General features: G+C 30.7%; 1 pseudogene; it reads right to left on the bottom strand.

Annotated features, from left to right (window-relative positions):
* Nucleotides 1-497: 497 nt before the first annotated feature.
* LOC107016739 lies at nucleotides 498-6,200 on the bottom strand (annotated as a pseudogene).
* Between the last annotated feature and the right edge of the window lie 236 nt (nucleotides 6,201-6,436).

Below are 6,436 nucleotides of genomic sequence, written 5' to 3'. Positions count from 1 at the left end.
TGAAAGGGATTATCTTTTCCATTCAAAAGGGGTATTGTTTACTAACCATTAAGATCAAGGGATTTGATCGAATTTCATTATTTCTCACTATTCAGAACAATATGTCAACAACGTTGTGAACTCACATAAAAAAACTAGTTGAAATCGACTATATGAATCCTCACTATTCCATTTACGCTCAACTCATGTCATGATCATATCAAATAAAAAACAATGCACAATCACAATGAGGACCACAATGAATATATTAAAAAGATCAATAACCAACCAAAGCGTCATGCCATAGATCACTGAAAGAACAGACTTTAAAACAGATTAATCAAAAACATACATCCAGATTCACTTATGTTCACAAACTGATGGTCTTCACAGTGGCAAATGCAAAATAACAGCCGTTCTGCTGTATCAACATTCTTTTTACGATTTCAAATATTTTAGCAAAAGATTATGATCTGATTAAAGACTAGTTAAGATCAAACAGGATCGTAATATGGATTCTAATCTACACTATACACAACTTCTGCTTTAGATGATGTACGCTGAAATTTTGTTACCTCAGCGAGTACTTTAAAAGATTCTTTATCTTCTATTTCACAGGGCTTGGTTATCATTCTGACCAGTGTTGGAGACTCGGCCAATAAAACCTTGATAAGCTGCATTTCGGCTGCTACTCCTGTTACATCATAAATCTTTACTGTCCTCAGGTGATTAAATGTCATATCCGAGAAACATTCAGGAATATCATCAACAGCCTCCCGGCGTGCATGATCAAAATAGTTCTAAGAAAGATTAAGAAAAACCATCAGCCTTGATTTAAAATTGAAGATCATAAGAAAGTCAATAGATACGAAAAAGAGAGAGAAAAGTAAACATAATTAACAACCTCAATTTCAATTTCTTCTAAATTTGGAGAGCTTCTTATCAATCAAAGAGCAAACAAAAGGTCAAAGAGTACTCCTATATTAATGCAAGATATGTGAAGGCATTTAAGACAGAAAAGAGCATAAGGGAGCTGGTCCAATATACACGTCCTAGGAAGAAAATGTCGAAAATCAGGATGACTCAAAGTTATGAAAATGCATGTTATGAAGATATATTACCTGAACATACTCGTGATTCCAGCACAGATTCTCGAGAGCAGGAATAGACTCAAAAATCTTGTCAATATCATGTTCTACCTCTACCGAAAATTATGTAGGCTCATATGAAACTTTGGAAAGAAGAGGGACATTCTTTAAATGTAAAAACTTTATATTGCCAGTGAAGATAAATGACCTCAGCTTGGGAGCACTAATTTCAATGTGATTTATAATGGCGTCGTGTTGCAGCACCAAATGCTCAAGCAACGGGAAATGTGAGATTATACTTCCACGAAATCATAAGAAATTGTGACTTCAATTAGTACTAAGCTAATTAACTAATTAAATCCCTCAAAGACCGGATGAGGACGTATTTGACAGTCCTAGAGAAACAGATACCTCAATTGTGAACAAGTAAAATATGCAGAAGGCAATTCATTTGACTTACTCCTAAACGGAGGTTTAAGGACAAGATGTTAATGACATTCCTAGAGAGGAAATATATCAAGTGATATCAAGTCCTCTGTTGTTTTCCAAAGTGTTTGATCAAATTTCAGCTGTGGAAGTCTATGCCAATTATATTCCATTTCTTTGATAAGATGCTTGTCCTCACAACATTTCATAAAGGCAACCTCGTTAGAATGTCATCAATTACATTATCAGGAAGGTTTCTAAGTACATCGCAGAGGTAAAAGTTGTTTTTTTCCCATTTGGAAGCATAACATCAAGTGACTACTACAACAAGAATCTGAAGAAAATAAACAAGAACACAATATGTAAGGAATCTCGAAACTGTCTGGTCAGAGTACACACTACCTAGTTTACTTGCGTACTGAAAAAGAGATCGTTTCCGAAAGACCAACAGCTCAAGTGTATCAAATCCAAGTAAAATAAGTGTTGTTTTAGTTATCCAAAACATAGAAACTTATTATTCCTATTTCAACCTAGTGAAAACCTAATTCCGCCACTACTGAAACACATCCATGATAGACCTACACCTACCAACACACCATGTCCTTCAAAAACATTAACCCCATCAAGTTTTAAGCAAACCCCACTTCAATTTCATCATATTAAAGCATACCCAAAAAATAAAAATGCAATCTTGATATCAATATTCTATAGAACAAGAACCATAAACACAGAGAGTTTGTGTTAACAATGAAGAAAACAATAAGTTAAAGAAACAGAGAAGAAGAAGAACCTAAGAAGCACTCTGCTCTCTTTGTCTTCTCAAATGGACGTGCTGGAAGAAACTGAAGAGACGAGCTTTTGAAAATATTTTATTTTGTATTAGGATGAAAGTTACAATTATACTGTTATAGTTTCGATTTAGAAGTTAACAATTTATTTTGTAATGAACTTGAAAGTATTTTCTATTCATGTAAATTTTATTATTTTCAAAAATTTTGAAAATACATTTGATCTCTTTTTCAATAACCGTGTAATTATTAGAAAAAAAAAATAAACTAAAGTCAAAACTAAAAAAATCCAACTTTATATGATTTGATTTAGTTTTTAGAACTAATAAAATGAAATAGTTATTTTCTATTCATGTGAATTTTATCATTTTTCAAAAATTTTGAAAATACATTTGATCTGTTTTTCAATCACCGTGTAATTATAAAAAAATAAAATAAATCAAAAAAATAGACTAAAGTCGAAACTAAAAAAATCCAACTTTATATGATTTGATTTAGTTTTTAGAACTAATAAAATGAAATAGTTATTTTCTATTCATGTGAATTTTATCGTTTTTCAAAAATTCTGAAAATACATTTGATCCCTTTTACAATCACCGTGTAATTATAAAAAAAAATAATTAAAAGACTAGACTAAAGTCGAAACTAAAAATTCACACTTTATATGATTTGATTTAGTTTTTAGAACTAATAAAATGATATAGTTAGTTTAGGTTTTTTCTAATTAAAAATTAAATCAAATCGACCTTTATGCCCCTCATCTGAGATAAAGAGGAAATTTGATTTCGTATTTAACAACTAAAACTTCTTTTTTCGTTTTTCTTAATGATTCTATGAGTATATATTAACTCCCAAGTAATATACATTTTCTCGTTTAAATATTTTGTATATCATAAGGTCATCTTATATGTTAAAGTATGTAATATATCTTATTTAACAAGCATCACAAATAATAAAATAGAGAGAATTTATATAGTACAAGAAAAAGTTAAGGAAAAGATAATTAAGACATATTTAAAGTTTCATTTTCTTTTTCCTTTTTGGGAGTTTTATATGTAAATCATCATGTGTTTTTCATTTTTCTACCTGAATTAGCCCGTGACAGTTTCAACTTCCAAAGCCATGTCTTATTTCAGAGATGAATCAATAGCAAGAATGTAATGCAAAATCTTTGTTAGTTCTGCAACTCACAGCATAACTTCAAATTAAACAACCAAAGTCTAAAATCAAATAACAAGCATGATATATAAAACCATCTTTGTTCCCAAACAGAGTATTCAAAACATTCATCCAAGTTCACAATTCTATGTTTCCAAGCAGATAAAATCTTTATAGTACCTTAAAGCAAAGGCAAAACACAGCCTTGCTACTCCATCAACCAAACATCTCGTTTCTGTTTGTACTACCAAAATATTTTAGCCAAAGATTAAGAAGGATTGTGATAACGATACTAATCAACAAGATACACAACTTCTGCTTTAGATGATGCCCGTTGAAACTTTGTTATCTCCGCGAGTACGTTGAGAGATTTGTTAGTTTCCATTTGACGAGTCTTGATTACCATTTTCACCAGTGCTTGAGACTTTGCCAATAAAACTTTGATAAGCTGCATTTCAACCTCTTCTAATGGTACATCATAAAATTTAACTGTCCTCAGATGATTAAATGTGATATCCAAAAAGCTTGCAAGAATCTCATCAACAACCTCTTGGGGCACAGATTCGAAATAATCTCCATTACTAAGGATACATTCCTAAGAAAAATGAAGAAGAAAACTATCAAGTCATTACATACGAATATAAAAACATGGAAAAAACAGAGAGAAAAATAAACATTAGTGACAACCTTAATTTCAATTTCTTCCAAATTTGGAGAGCCCTTTATAACGCAAAGAGCAAACGAAAGCTCAAAAAACTCTCCAAGAGTAATCCAAGACATGAATAGGCGTTTCAGACAGTTAAGAACTGATAGAAGCCTTGTTGGTATAACTTTAGTTGATCCATTATCGACCTACGAATAAAATGATAAAAATAAGGATGACTGAAATTCAAAAAAAAAGTACAAATGAAAATGCATTACCATTAAGTAAAATGAAGAATTATTACCTCAAAAAGATCCCAACAGAAACACTCGAGAGCAGGAATAGACGAAAAAATATTGACAAAATCATCTTCGTCCTCTAGAACTAATTCTCTAGGCGCATACAGAACATTGGAAAGAACAGGGACATTTTAAAGATGTATTAATTGTATATCGCCACGAAAGACAAATGACCTTAGCTTAGGAGCATTAATACTCACGAGGTACGGATTGTCTATGTCTTTTAGCACCAAATCCTCAAGCAATGGGCAATTAGAGATCAAACATTCAAATGTATCATAAGATACGTGACAGATTTCAATATTAGCCTAATCAACTTATTAAATCCCTTAAAGAAACAAGGAAGCTGTATTTCACATCCTTGAGATACAAATGCCTTAATGCTGAACAATCGAAAAAGAAGTTTTGCAACCTGTATGGAGGATAAGTATATGGAAGTTTAAGGACAAAATGTTGAATGTGATCAGTGTCGAGGGAAAAAATCAAACGATCAACATTAGGACACACTATTAGATTAATAATATTGAGGGTGACTTTCAATATTATTCCTCTATGAAACCTGAGGAAACTATCAAGAATCAGGATAAATCCAATGGTAGGGGATGTCAAGTCCTCGGGTGTTTTCCACACTGTTTGATCAAACTTCACATGTGAAATTCTCCAGCAAATATATTGCCAGTCCTTCGAAAGTGTACTAACTCTAACAACATCTCTAAAAGACAACCTACTTAGAATGTCATCAATAAAATGAATGTTAAGGTTGCTAAGTCGATCAGGAGAAGGTAAACTAAGTCTTTGTTCATTCGGAGGCATGATAATCTGTAGAAAGTAAAAAAAAGTATGATATGTAAGGTCAGAGTACACGCTAAACGAACAACAAACAAACATGTCACAACTCTAAGATTAAAAGAAAAGGTGCATAATAGGAGGAAAATGGAACCTTTTTCCATGTTTAAAAAATACAAAAGAAATTATTTGTAGCTGACGTTTGCATTGATTTCTTTAATCCGCAACTCTTGATGCAAATTTATTTGGCTTAGGTTAAATCAAACGCATATAATGTACTTATGTATAGAATTTTAATAGAACTTAGAAGTTTAAATTAGTGATGTTATACTTATTGTACTAGAAATTTATTGTATTGAGTGCTTATACAAAAACACTATAGGAATAGATAATACTTGACACTTCCTTCAGCACTAAAGGTGTCATTTGGTAGTATATATAAAAATAGTATTTGTATGAAATTTTAGTACAATGTTTGACCGTAAGTTTAACTCTGATACAACTATTACTAGTATTACAATTAACCTCTTTTTGGGATATATGACCCCAAACATTTGTTCTACAAGAAGCAGAAAATATTAATTTAGTGAAGTACACACTTGATTTCAATATTTTGGTGAAACAAAATAAAAAAATACATCATGAAATTTTAATTTATGTATAAGCTATTAATAAGAAAACCAAATAATGAGAAATGGTATTATTTTATAATTCAAATATTCATATCCAAAACCATAATTAAACCTAAAACCATCAAAACTTGAATGAGAAATCAGATTCCTATAAATTATTATTTTTTTGATAATTGAACAAGGTGATATTCATTATTCAAGACTAAGCCATAAGTCCATATGTTACCTTTAACCTATGTTTTCTCAAGACAACATAATTAGAATTACACAAATATTTTGCTTTTTCTTAATAGTGTAATTTTTTTTTTATAAAACTACAATCTTAAGAGGAAACAAGTTTGAAATAACTTAATTTTGTTGCTATCAGAGTATCATTATACCATGAATTTAGATACACCCATTATTAGAGTATACTATAGTTCTTTTTTTTTTGGAAAAAAATTATTCTTGTTATTATTGTTGTTTTAATTAGGGTTTCTTCAGGGCGTGACTCAATGCCGTTAAAGATGAGGCATATGCCTTAGGCCCCCAAAATTAAAAGGCCTAACTTTAATAACAATGAAATTATCTTATGCTTTTTGTAGTAAAAACAAATAATGCTTTAATTTGTATGGAACTCTTTTATATGGATCAACTT

Source organism: Solanum pennellii, chromosome 4 (assembly GCF_001406875.1).
Source record: "Solanum pennellii chromosome 4, SPENNV200".
Taxonomy (NCBI): domain Eukaryota; kingdom Viridiplantae; phylum Streptophyta; class Magnoliopsida; order Solanales; family Solanaceae; genus Solanum; species Solanum pennellii.
Note: the sequence above shows the minus strand (reverse complement) of the source record. Positions and strands in the feature narration are given on the sequence as shown.